General features: G+C 35.6%; 1 protein-coding gene across 1 annotated transcript in view; it reads left to right on the forward strand.

Moving 5' to 3' along the window:
* The first annotated feature begins 297 nt into the window (after window positions 1–297).
* LOC109113702 (glucagon receptor-like) overlaps window positions 298–12,550 on the forward strand; it is a 53,725-nt gene continuing 41,472 nt past the window's right edge. Inside the window, exon 1 of the mRNA XM_042719812.1 lies at window positions 298–554. The gene's annotated coding sequence lies outside the window, so the exon portion shown is untranslated. The remainder of the gene's footprint in view (window positions 555–12,550) is intronic.

Raw genomic sequence — 12,550 nt, forward strand, 5'->3', positions numbered from 1 at the left:
TGTTCAATATCTTGTATGTAGTAGAGAAATAATAGTAAAATAATCATGGGTAAAAATCTAGCCTCATTCTTCTCTATGCAGATGTTACAATGGATACTGGCTGAAGTAATATAAATAAAAGTAATGTAATTTTCAGTGCTGTATTAGCAGAGGTTTGGGCGTTGCTTTTACATAAAACTTGCATTAATCTTGCGTTAGTCTCACTCTATTGACTGTAATTAACGCTGTCATTCAGTTAATTATATAATGCAGTTAGCAGTGGTCACTGGGCTGATTGTTGACGTCAGGCTGATGATGCAGACGCGCTCCGCAGCTTCACTTTGAGCACTTCATTATGTTCGTGCAATGAAACTCATGTGTGTCCCTCACCACAGACCAGTAACGCCAAATCTGAAGCGCAGATTGATAGTCGCAGAAGGATTCATCTCGCATCAATCCATGCTGGATTGGATTACGTGTTAAATCCTCTGCGCTGGGATTCAGTTTTGTTCCTCTGAAGATGCCCGCTTGTGGATCGCAGATTGGGGACTTTCGCGGAATTAAACGAGCTAAAGGTAAAACAATTTTGATTTATTTCTGAAGTGTAATTTTGCGACAAGTTTAAGTTTTCCCCCCTCCCTTTTGAATAGTGAAACTAAACAACGTTGCATCTTTTTTTTTTCGTGTTTAAGTGCAAAAGGGAAGTTAAGTTAAAGCGACATTTATTCTGAGGATCATAATAGGTTATCCATACGGATTTTGGCGTACATTAAACACTTTATTTTGTTAGAGAAAATAAGCAACAAAGTAAATCTTTTGGTTTATACAGGTTACTCTTGCGAAAGACAACTCTTAAAAACTAGTTGTCCGATTGCTTAACCTCAATCAATGCAGAAGTTCGTGAGGACAAAAACAGGACGCTATGTAAACATATACTACAGAAAAAGCTATAAAATAATATTTCCTTTTTTTTATGCGTCATATATATGCTTACAAAGACAAATAGTAGCAAGTCAATTTTGTGTTCTGCGTTTAAATTTACGCCAAATGAAAGTCGTGACATTTTATTTTATATTTGTTTGTAGAAAGAGCATAGTTTAAACACTACATTACAAACATTTAAACTCTACATTATCTTGTAGAGATTTCCACAGTTTAAACTGAGTCCTGTCATTCTGTTTTCTCTCCCCGCGCGCGTGGCACGAGAACTGACAGGACTCGCTGACAAGCCAGTTGTTGACATTTTATGTATCCATAAATTGAATCAGATGATAACATATTTGCTTATTATAACATTTAGGGAATAGTGTAACGTTTCTTTTAACGCTGGGCAGTATTTCTAGATTTTAGGAAATAATCAGCAAAGAAGTGAAGCGCGGGCTGGAAAACCCGAGGGATCTCTTTGTCTTTCAAATGTATCTATAGGTTTTAGCTGATCATTTACTCGCATATGCTTGCTTATTTTAACCTTTATTCTAGCTGTTCGGAATCTACTCGGAAACGGTAGGTTGTCAGTCAACACAGAAGTTTTCACAGTTGTGTTTATAATTGGTTATGTTGGTGTTGTTGATGATTTCTCCCGTCACTTGTTGGTCAAGCTGACTTCCCACAACTGGATTTTTTTATTTATTTCTTTATATGAACTGTCTAAAACATACGTATTTGTCACTCCTTCATATGTTTGATTGCAACAAATTAAATAATGCACCATTATTTAGACAAAATATATAGCCTATGGTTCAGTGTCAGGAAATCCCAAAGACAGTTCTTTTAACAAGACAATGAATAAATTACATTTAAGACAGTTTTGACTTTAATATAATTTTTTTCTCTGTGAATGAAAATAGTTCCAAAAGAAGTCAAAGGCTCAAGCTTTACGTGTCACCCATCAAAGCACAAGCCTTCAGATTTTTACCCTTAAATATGAATGAGCTTTTTAGAATGTTATAAACAGTGTAAAATTGTCTGAAGGACAGTTCAAATCTGACAATTCAAAACCTTTGTTTCCTGTGTACACACTGCCGCTCAGTGTCTGTTAGCAGTGCGCAACTACAGCTTTGGAAGCCTATTCAAATATCAGCATCCAGTTTGAGTTTTTCTTGGCTGCATGTGCCAACCAAGCAACTGCCATTGAGATGACTGGGAATGATAATAGATAGCTCTCTCCAGGTATTATAGACTTTTCTTGATCAAAATCAGCTTAATTGAGCAGATAACCAGCCAAGCTGGCAACACTTGTTGCTTCTACGTCAGAGATGTGTATCTGGACTCAACATCTGCTTTGTCCTGGTACCTAAAAAAAACTCAAACCTAAAAGAACATGTTTACTTTGTTTGCAGTGCAAACATAAACCCATCCAGATTGTTTTAATGCTTGAGGAGAGCTGAAGTGGCTGTCAACCATCTGATGCATTCAGACATTTACAGGTTCTTCAGTTGGCTACAGCATCACATAGAAGCTGTTACAAGACAAGATAGTATTTCATAACAAGCAATTAAGTACTAGAGAAAAGGTCTTCTCTCGGTTCACAGGGTATAAACCTCAAGGCATACTATACTAGAATAAATTACAAGTAATTTACATCTTATTTAAATTCACATGCTGGGATAGTGACAGTATGTGACACAACTATTTCATGTTGTTTCACTTGTTTTCCCTTCTCATTTAAATCCAGACCTCAACATAGCCCTAAGGCACACAGGCCCCGTCTGTCGGGGATTTTGCTTATTATAGACCTTCAAGACAAGTTATATCTTGCATTTGCATCACTTTTTGTCAGCTGAACATGAAGGCTGAGTTTCCAGTGTTGTATAATGATGGTAATGTGTGTAACTGGGGCCTTTCAGTCATCCTTTATATGGTCATAAACTTCTCCACATGCCCTTATGGCTTCATCCTTTTTCATGGAAATAGAAGCCATTTATATTGTCTTGACTTTGCCTAATTTAGAGAACATTCATGTTTGAAGAGAACACGCACACAAAAATTAACAAACGTGTTTTATCTTATCACGTCCAAACAAGTTCCAAAGGCCAAATGTAAACCAAGACTTCAGATTAACACATGTGAGCATTGGCACTAGTGCAACCAAGACCTACAGACAGTAGCAGGAGACAAAACACAAGTAAACATACCCACCATGCACATAAATTTAAGAGTCATGTATTTGGATTGCATATTGCATTTCCATCCATTTGGATTTCACAGTTTTAACATAAATTAATAAACTTGTAATGCATATTCTCAGTCACATATAAATGAAATGTAAGAATGCATATTCTCAGTCGTATGTTTATGAAAAGGCATATTTTATTATTATTATTATTATTATTATATTAACTATTTGATATTAACTGTTAACTGATAGCTTCTGATAGAATCAGCATTTTCGTACAGTTGTTCAAACATTTACATTTATTCAGCTAAAAAGTATGAACATAGTTAAAATATGGCTAGGTTTATAGCCAGCAATATACAGTTAGTTAAAATGTATGAGACTAAAAGAAATGGTATTTATATTTGTTGTTTGTGTGTTGATTGTGTATTTATTGTTTTTTTATTTGTTTTATATCTGATAATATTGCATTTTTTTGTTTGATTTTTTAGTGTTAAAAGCGTTTCATTTTGTTTTTGTTTTTTAAATATATTTTTAAAGGCCTTTATGGTTTTTAGACTTTGCTTGACTGCTTTGCTGTATTCAGCCTTTATTCAGACTCTTAAGTAGGGACTTAACAGTCTGCATGGATGTGAACAAGAATCATTTATTTATAAGATTTGTTCACTACCAGTCTGAAGGAATGGATGCAAAGTGTTGAAACCACACTGCTTGGGGGAACTATAAGAATAGTTCATGCTTTAATCAATATCCGTGCCTCTGTTCTTGGAGTTAAGATGCCATGGGCTGATATATCACATTGTGAGGCGGGAAGCATCACATTAAATCTGTAATGTGAGTGTTTTTAGCACAGTGTTGTTGTTTTTCACCCTTGTGAATTCAGTTTTCTCATTGCTCCCAGTCTGTGCCTAATATCAATGATATATTTAACAGTTTACTCAGCTTCATGTGCTACTGTATTAAAAATGGAATAAGTTCTTCTATTTAAGGCAGCAAAGAGGATGTTTTAAAAACATCTTTCCCTGTCTGCTGAATCATAGGACCAAATCAGGTGACAGAGCAAAGGGTACGTGTAGAGGGGAAGATTGCATCCTTTGTCCAGACTCTGCACATTTTCCGTTACAGTATGTCAAACAGAAAGAACATTTGAGGCAAAGAAAAATGTCATAGTTGTAAGTGCTTTGTTCATATTGTTTTTCAAATCTGATCTTTTGGGATGACTGTCCAAAATAAAATCATATCTGTTTCTTCAGACAGTGTAGTCAGTATGTGTATTATGCTGACTTGTACATCAGTACAATGCCAAGAGACATGAGAGAGTAGCTGTCTGTGTGGAAAGAGAACAAAAGTCCATCACGAGATCTTGCTGTGGTGCTGAAGTGTATAAAATCATTTACTTTTCTGATCTGACCTTTATAATGGAACCTATTCTACACACCAATTTTAATAAGATTTCAATTCACATACTAGTTTGGATTTGTTTCTAAAAATGTGTGTGTGTGTGTGTGTGTGTGTGTGTGTGTGTGTTTTGGAGTGTGTGTGTGGTATATATATATATATATATATATATATATATATATATATATATATATATATATATATTATAATAATGTGAAAAACCCCAGATAAGACAGTTATTTGCATTTTAGCTTGTTTTTACGATTCTTTGTAAAAACTCATTTATTGTGACTTGTGTTTTTTTTTTTTATGGACTCGTACCTGAGTTATAAGTGCAGTGCTGTACCAGGTGAGCTACTGAGCAAGTTTACTATAAAAAGTTCAAAATGCAAAGCAAACATCAAAATGTACTTGTTTACAAATAATGTACTATGATAAAAGTGTTACAAGGTGAAAACGTATTGTGCAAGGGACCAGATGGTGTGCAAGGAAGAGGGATAGAGATTTTAGGTGTTTAACTGCCAATGGTGTTCATTGAAGCTGGAAACTGCAGTGAATTGTACTGTATGTATAGGCACTTTTTTTTTTTTTTTTTACTTCGCACAAATGTAGGTAGAGGTATGTTTTTCCTATGTGCCTACATTTTGCAGATTCTAGTCCTCATTGCAGTTTATTCTGGCCAAGAACTAATCAAGAGAACATTTCACTGACATTTGATTAAGAAATGATTAAAATAGCGGTGTCAGAACACAAAAATGCAGAAAACACAAAAACGCTGAAATGTGATTAAACTTCTGTTTGCACCTTTAAACAGTGCTGTTGAATTCACAAGCCTAATTTAGAAAACACAAACGAAACATCTGTTCGTTCCTATCTTGTTAACTGCTACGGAGTGCCTCAAAGAAAACTCTGATTAAGTTTGACAATTCCATTGATTAGTTTTTGCTTGAAAGTGCTCATTACAGTAACATGGCTCGCGTAAGCTGCGTAAAGCCAGCCAATCAGATTAAAGCTTTCCACATCGAAAAAGAGCTTACCATTTTTGCTTGCAGTATGTCTGTGGATTTGAGACAGTGTTACTAGTAAGGGTCGACCTCACTGTTGTTAGACCTATAATGTAATGTGGAGTTGTGTGAGGTTGTTAGCACCAGCTGTCTATGGGGTCTATGACGTGGGGTTACACAGGGGTCCACGAGTTCACCGAGAGTTTCATTACACATTGAGTGACCACACGTGCTGCGGTACACATACCCGGAGATAATTAGAGCCTCATGTATCCCAGTGTTCATGTGTGCTGTATGTGCACTTACAGGTGTTCAACAAGTACAAACAGTGCCTGAGAGCTGAAGGAAACAATAAGCCTTCACTTACCGAATTAGCATTGACTTCTCTGTATTTTAACCAGCTCAGATTTTATTGCTAATCATTACCGCTTTCCTTCTCGTGGTGTGTTAAACGGATCAGCTCTGAGTTTATTAAATCTGTCCAAGTACATGAAACACTGCGCATGAAGCTGGATGCTGGTCAGGGCTCATTTAATAAAACGTTCTCAAACACACATGCTCTATATCTCTCTGTGAAATCACATTACCACTGTAATTTGTCCTGTAGAGAGACAGACACACATGACGTGAGCACAATCTGCCTCTGTCATCTGTAGCTTAATCAGTCTCAACCAGGTGTGACGTGACAAGTGTCCAGCGACAAGTGATTCGTCTGTATAAACCGAAAGTGAATATGCAGTGCAATGACACAATCATAGCTAAACAGAGTATGTTACACGGTTATGTGGAGCTGGATTTTAAATGTAGTAATAACAATGATAATATTTAGCACATACTTCTCCAAATGTCTATTTCTATGTTGTTTTATATGGATATTCTATACCTCTATGGATGTGCAGATTAAAAATGTATGCATGTATGGAAAAATCTAGAAAAATATAATGAAACAAAATCACGGTGTCTTCAAATTTTCTCTCTTTTTCACTCTTATTTTCTATAAATTAAATTTCAAAAGCTCTTCCAAAAAATTAAAGTAAATAAATCAATTAAAATGAAATAAAAATAATAAATTAATAAATAAATACAATTTATTATACATATATATATATATATATAATATATATATATATATATATATATATTTATAGTTAAAATGCTGCTAAGCTACAGCTATGAAATTATATAAATATATACATTTTCTGTCCCCATATCTTGAAATTGTGATCATTCTAAATGTATTTTAATAGACAGGCTCATGCAGTGAAAGAACACGCACTAGTCTAGACTTCACGAAATGTAAGTGTGCACTCTTTAAGGGTGTTCTGAATGATTTTGCAAAATACTCTGTCAAATCACTCATTGTTAAAAAAGACGATATATATTGCGCACAACTAATGCATCTATTTTTGGTGGAACTCAAGATCTTTTAAGGAACCTTCATGTGGCACTTTCCTTTCAATGTCAGTTCACATGCTGTCAAGTACAAGAAGTACAAAAATCACCATTATAATTTCATAAGATTTCATATGACCCATATGACTTCAGAACATCCCAAGTCATACGATAGACTGAGATTTAAAATCTGTCATTATTACTGCCTTCTTGTCATTCTGTATTGTCACACTGTATTTCTTTTGAAGAAAAAGAATGTTGGAAACTAAAAACCATTTCAGGTCCCACTGGAAGTCAAATGGACCCAACACTGTCAACACAAAACATTTTTGTAAAATATCTTCGTTTTTGTTCCAGAGAAGAAAGAAACTCATACAGGTTTGGAATGACATGAGGGTGACTAAATGATAACAGATTTTTCTTTTCTTTTTTGGGGGGTGGAATAATTAAAATAATTTTTATTTAATTTTGGGTAAAACATTACATTAAGCATTACTCAATCTTGACTCCATTTCATTTCTTTTTGAAATTTCAAATGTTTAAAACATTCATCCAAATTAATTGGACATGTTGGAGCTGAGCTCTTGTAGTGAGTGCATGTACTCTGATAGACAAAAAAAAAAAGGCACTTTTCCGAAATGCCAAAATACTTGATAAATTGTATGCCATTGTTATTTTTTTATGGAATAATTGAACCCATTATTCAGGAACAGCTTGATGGATAATAGTCATCACGTCTTTGAATCAAATTAATTACTTCTGCATTCGATTGTGAAAACCGGTCAATGCACCGGAGCTCTTGCACAAACTGAAGTGTTTCTGTCACTGTGCGTGGCATTAATTCAGTTGAATTGGACTTCCATGAGTGGCACTCTGTGAGAGGCTGAAAAACATCACGGTGACTTACGTCATCAGAGTGGGCTCCTGATGTCCATGTCCGTGTGTTTAGTGTGGCCTGTTTTGTGTAAGCAAACAGAAAGAGCTGACCTTAAACTGTGACCTATGTGCTGACGGCTGAACCTTGATCTACTGGGCACAAACACACTCTTTATATGAAGACACAACTTCTGGCCTCTGATAGGTTCATGTTAAGAGATTTAAATGTGCCGTAGAACTGTACACAGACTGTAAAGGCATTTTAAAAGGTGACAAGTTAGAGGAACAAGACCCTTTAATTATTCTCATTGTCATGTCAAGTGCTGTAAGTTGTCATGTGGAGATCCACATGATGTTTTGCACTTGATTAGCAGTTTACTTTTGTTATCTTTTTCTCTTTTTTTAACCTCTTATGATTTTGTGATTACATTAGCAAGCCAGTCGCCTATATCAGCTCAAACATGTTTATATAGCACACTGACAATCAAGATGTTGATTGTTAATTAGGTTCAGATTATCACACAGCAACAGCTATCAGTCAACAATGAAAGAATGTGTTACTACGTGCAAAAAGCCATATACAGGTGCATCTCAATAAATTGGAATGTCATGGAAAAGTTCATTTATTTCAGTAATTCAACTCAAATTTTGAAACTTGTGTATTAAATGAATTCAGTGAACACAGACTGAAGTAGTTTAAGTCTTTGGTTCTTTTAATTGTGATGATTTTGGCTCACATTTAACAAAAACCCACCAACAATCTCAACAAAAACCACCATCTCAACAAATTAGAATACTTTTATAAGACCAATAAAAAAAATATTTTTAGTGAATTGTTGGCCTTCTGGAAAGCATGTTCATTTACTGTACATGCATTCAATACTTGGCAGGAGCTCATTTAGCTTTAATAACTGCCTCAATTCGGAGTGGCATGGAGGTGATCAGTTTGTGGCACTGCTGAGGTGGTATGGAAGCCCAGGTTTCTTTGACAGTGGCCTTTCAGCTCATCTGCATTTTTTGTTCTCTTGTTTATTATTTTCCTCTTAAGAATACCCTACAGATTCTCTATGGGGTTCAGGTCTGGTGAGTTTGCTGGCCAGTCAAGCACACCAACACCATGGTCATTTAACCAACTTTTGGTGCTTTTGGCAGTGTGGGCAGGTGCCAAATCCGCATCTTCAAAAAGCTGGTCAGCAGAAGGAAGCATGAAGTGCTCCAAAATGTCTTGGTAAACGGGTGCAGTGACTTTGGTTTTCAAAAAACACAATGGAGAAACACCAGCAGATGACCTTGCACCCCAATTCATCACAGACTGTGGAAACTTAACACTGGACTTTAAGCAGCTTAGACTATGAGCTTCTCCACCCTTTCTCCAGACTCTAGGACCTTGGTTTCCAAATGAAATACAAAATTTGCTCTCATCTGAAAAGAGGACATTGGACAGCTGGGCAACAGTCCAGGTCTTCTTCAGCAAATTCCTTGACACGTCTGTGTGTGGTGGCTGTTGATGCCTTGACCCCAGCCTCAGTCCATTCCTTGTGAAGTTTACTCAAATTCTTGAATCGATTTTGCTTGACAATCCTAATAAGGCTGCGGTTCTCTCGGTTCTCTCACACTTTTTCCTTCCACTCAACTTTCTGTTAACATGCTTGGATACAGCACTCTGTGAACAGCCCAGCTTCTTTGGCAATGAATGTTTGTGGCTTACCCTCCTTGTGAAGGGTGTCAATGACTGTCTTCTGGACAACTGTCAGATCAGCAGTCTTCCCCATGATTGTGTAGCCTAGTGAACCAAACTGAGAGACCATTTTGAAGGCTCAGGAAACCTTTGCAGGTGTTTTGAGTTGATTAGCTGATTGGAGTGTCACCATATTCTAATTTTCTGAGATAGTGAATTGGTGGGTTTTTGTTAAATGTGAGCCAAAATCATCACAATTTAAAGAACCAAAGACTTAAACTACTTAAGTCTGTGTGCACTGAATTTATTTAATACACGAATTTCACAATTTGAGTTGAAATACTGAAATAAATGAACTTTTTCATGACATTCTAATTTATTGAGATGCACCTATATATGGAGATGAGATGCAGATGTAAAAATGTGTTAGTTTACAAATCATGCACTATGGAGAAAGTGTTTTGAGGTCATAAACTTTTCTCAAGGATATTTTTTTTCTAATAAAAATCCACCTTCTTTACAGTTTTAAAACTTGTTTATTTGGGTGAGTCTGATTCTTTTATATTATATAATTGTTTGATTTTTAAAAGGCATCATATGTAAAATAATACATCTATACATCTGTGTTAATAATGCATTACTTCACAGTTTCTTTCAGTTTGTCAGACACAAAAGAGAGCAATAACAGGTCCTGAGCAGGGGTGTTTTTCAATATAGTCCCATTAGGTGTAGCTTTTTTAGATACTGAATTCTTGGTATTGTATCTATAGCTTTTTTGAAGCTATATCCATTGCAATATTTTGTAAAAGAATCAACCCAGGCTCACAGGTAAAATGTGCTTATGGTGACATTTCTGAAAAATAATATTACAGTACATTGCTTCTTCCACATTTCACTGCAATTTTAAAAGGAGTGCTAAAGGTTAATGCTTTATTACGTTTGAAAATAACATACCACCTATAATAAACTCTACCCTAAACCTAACCAATAGTGTTGTTAAAAACAAACGTTAGGTAAAAATGCATTGAATGTGTTATAATCTGATAGCACAGTGTTGTGCAAGGAGTCACACAAAAATAAGTATTGAATATTTGATCATCTCCACCTGTAATCATAATTTTTATAAAAAAGGAATAGAAGTTGTTGTTTTACTGACACTAGTGTTCATTTCAGCTGGAAACTGCAGTGAATTGTTTGTATAGACACTTTTATTAAAGTGTAGGTAGAGGAACTTTTTCCCCTATGAGCCTAAGTAGAAAAGAACTATTTCAAACAGCTCTGTTTACTTAAAATAATGAGCTACATTTCCCATCTTTTTTTCTGTTTACCACACATACCGACTTAAATTAGAGAATAATTTTGTTATGGTCCATTTGATTCACCTGTTCTTTCTGCTTTCTCGTTCTTACTCTGTGTGTCTCCATCTGTCATATTCTTCCAAATTTGCTCTGGAATATATCCCAGCTAATTAACATTAATGAATGCAGACGCCTTTCACTGTCACTCGCACTAGCTTGCGCCCTTCACATTTCATGTCATACGGGCATCTATGGTCTGTCACCCCTAGCAGAAGCATGCTCATCCATCCATGTGAAGGATGGCCAGCTCACCTTTTCATGAGTTTTGCCAACAGCAATCTTTCTTGTTGCAGTGAAATGTAATCGCAGTTGTCTTTGAGAAAGCAACATCCTCACAAGCAACATTTAAAAAAAAAGTATATCACGGTTTCCACAAAAATTTTGAGCAGCGCAACTGTTTCCAACATTGACAATAAGAAGAAATGTTTCTTGAACAGCAAATCATAATTTTCAGAATGATTCCTGAAGGATACTGAAGACTGGAGTTATGATGCTGAAAATTCAGTTTTGCATCACAGGAATAAATTACATTTTAAAATGCATTACAATAGAATTCAGTTATTTTAAATGTAAGATTATAAAAAAAAAAAAAAACTGTTTAGCTGTATTTTTTTTTTTTTTGATCAAATAAATGCAGCCATGGTGAGTATAAGAGACTATATTTCAAAAACATAAAATATCCAACCTCAAATTTTTGAAGGTAGTGTATGTGTGTGCATGGAGTTGAACTCAACCTTGGTGTTGCTAGCACCATTCTTTTACCAGTGGAGTGATAGGAAGACACTTCAACACTCAGTGTAAACAATCAAGTGAGACATTTACAGTAAATTAACAATTAATGCAAGATAAACGGGTAAGGAGCTAACCTGACATGACCTGATATCACCTTTTGTCCACTGTTTTATCAGATCATTCAGATTCAAACTCAGTGGAGCTTTCAAGCTTGAAGATATAGGTGCAGTGAAAAAGAAATACTAGTGGACTGTTTTGGCAAAGTGATGCCGTATAGTCCCAGTAAAGTACACCAGATTGCAGTAGTCTGCCAAATCTTGCACAAACTAGAGGTGTCCAATGCATAATTATACTGATAGATGCATCTTATTATTTGAATATAGCACTGTTTTTCCTTGCTCTCCGTGACCCTATTAGAAAAGAACTCAGTTTTTGGGTCACAACCCCTTGAGAACAATTAGGTTAAAAGAGGATAAAAGTTGCTCTGCCTTAGTCTTTTACCTTTATTAAAGGAACATTCCATTCAGAAATGCTTTTAGCATTGGTTTGTGGTTAGGGGAAATAAATGATATGGTAGCCGGCGAGATAACGTTGCTAAGTATATACAGCTGCATGGCTGGATGCTTAACTTGATAAATCCATTATTTATGTTCTGAGGCGCTTGCATGCCAACTTCTGAAAACTTCATTGAAGAGACACAGCACAGTGTCACCCTAAACTATGCTTCTCTTTAAAACATTTGGGAACAAATGAGACCTTCTTTACTGCCCAAAATAAGAATGGAAGTTCAAGAGCCCCCAGGCAATTTGATGTGGTTTACATAACTGTGTGTGAGAGCATCTGGCAGGGCATATGGGAGCATGTCTCTAAAAAAAGTGGAAGTGTGATTTAGGGAAACAAGAACAAGAAAGACATTGGGAGAGGAGAAAACCATTTTAATAGAAAGACAAAATGAAATTAAAAGCAGAGAGATTGCACAGATGTGGAAGTGAGAGATTCACACAGGTAAATATAAAAC

This window comes from Cyprinus carpio, chromosome B3 (assembly GCF_018340385.1).
Source record: "Cyprinus carpio isolate SPL01 chromosome B3, ASM1834038v1, whole genome shotgun sequence".
Taxonomy (NCBI): Eukaryota; Metazoa; Chordata; class Actinopteri; order Cypriniformes; family Cyprinidae; genus Cyprinus; species Cyprinus carpio.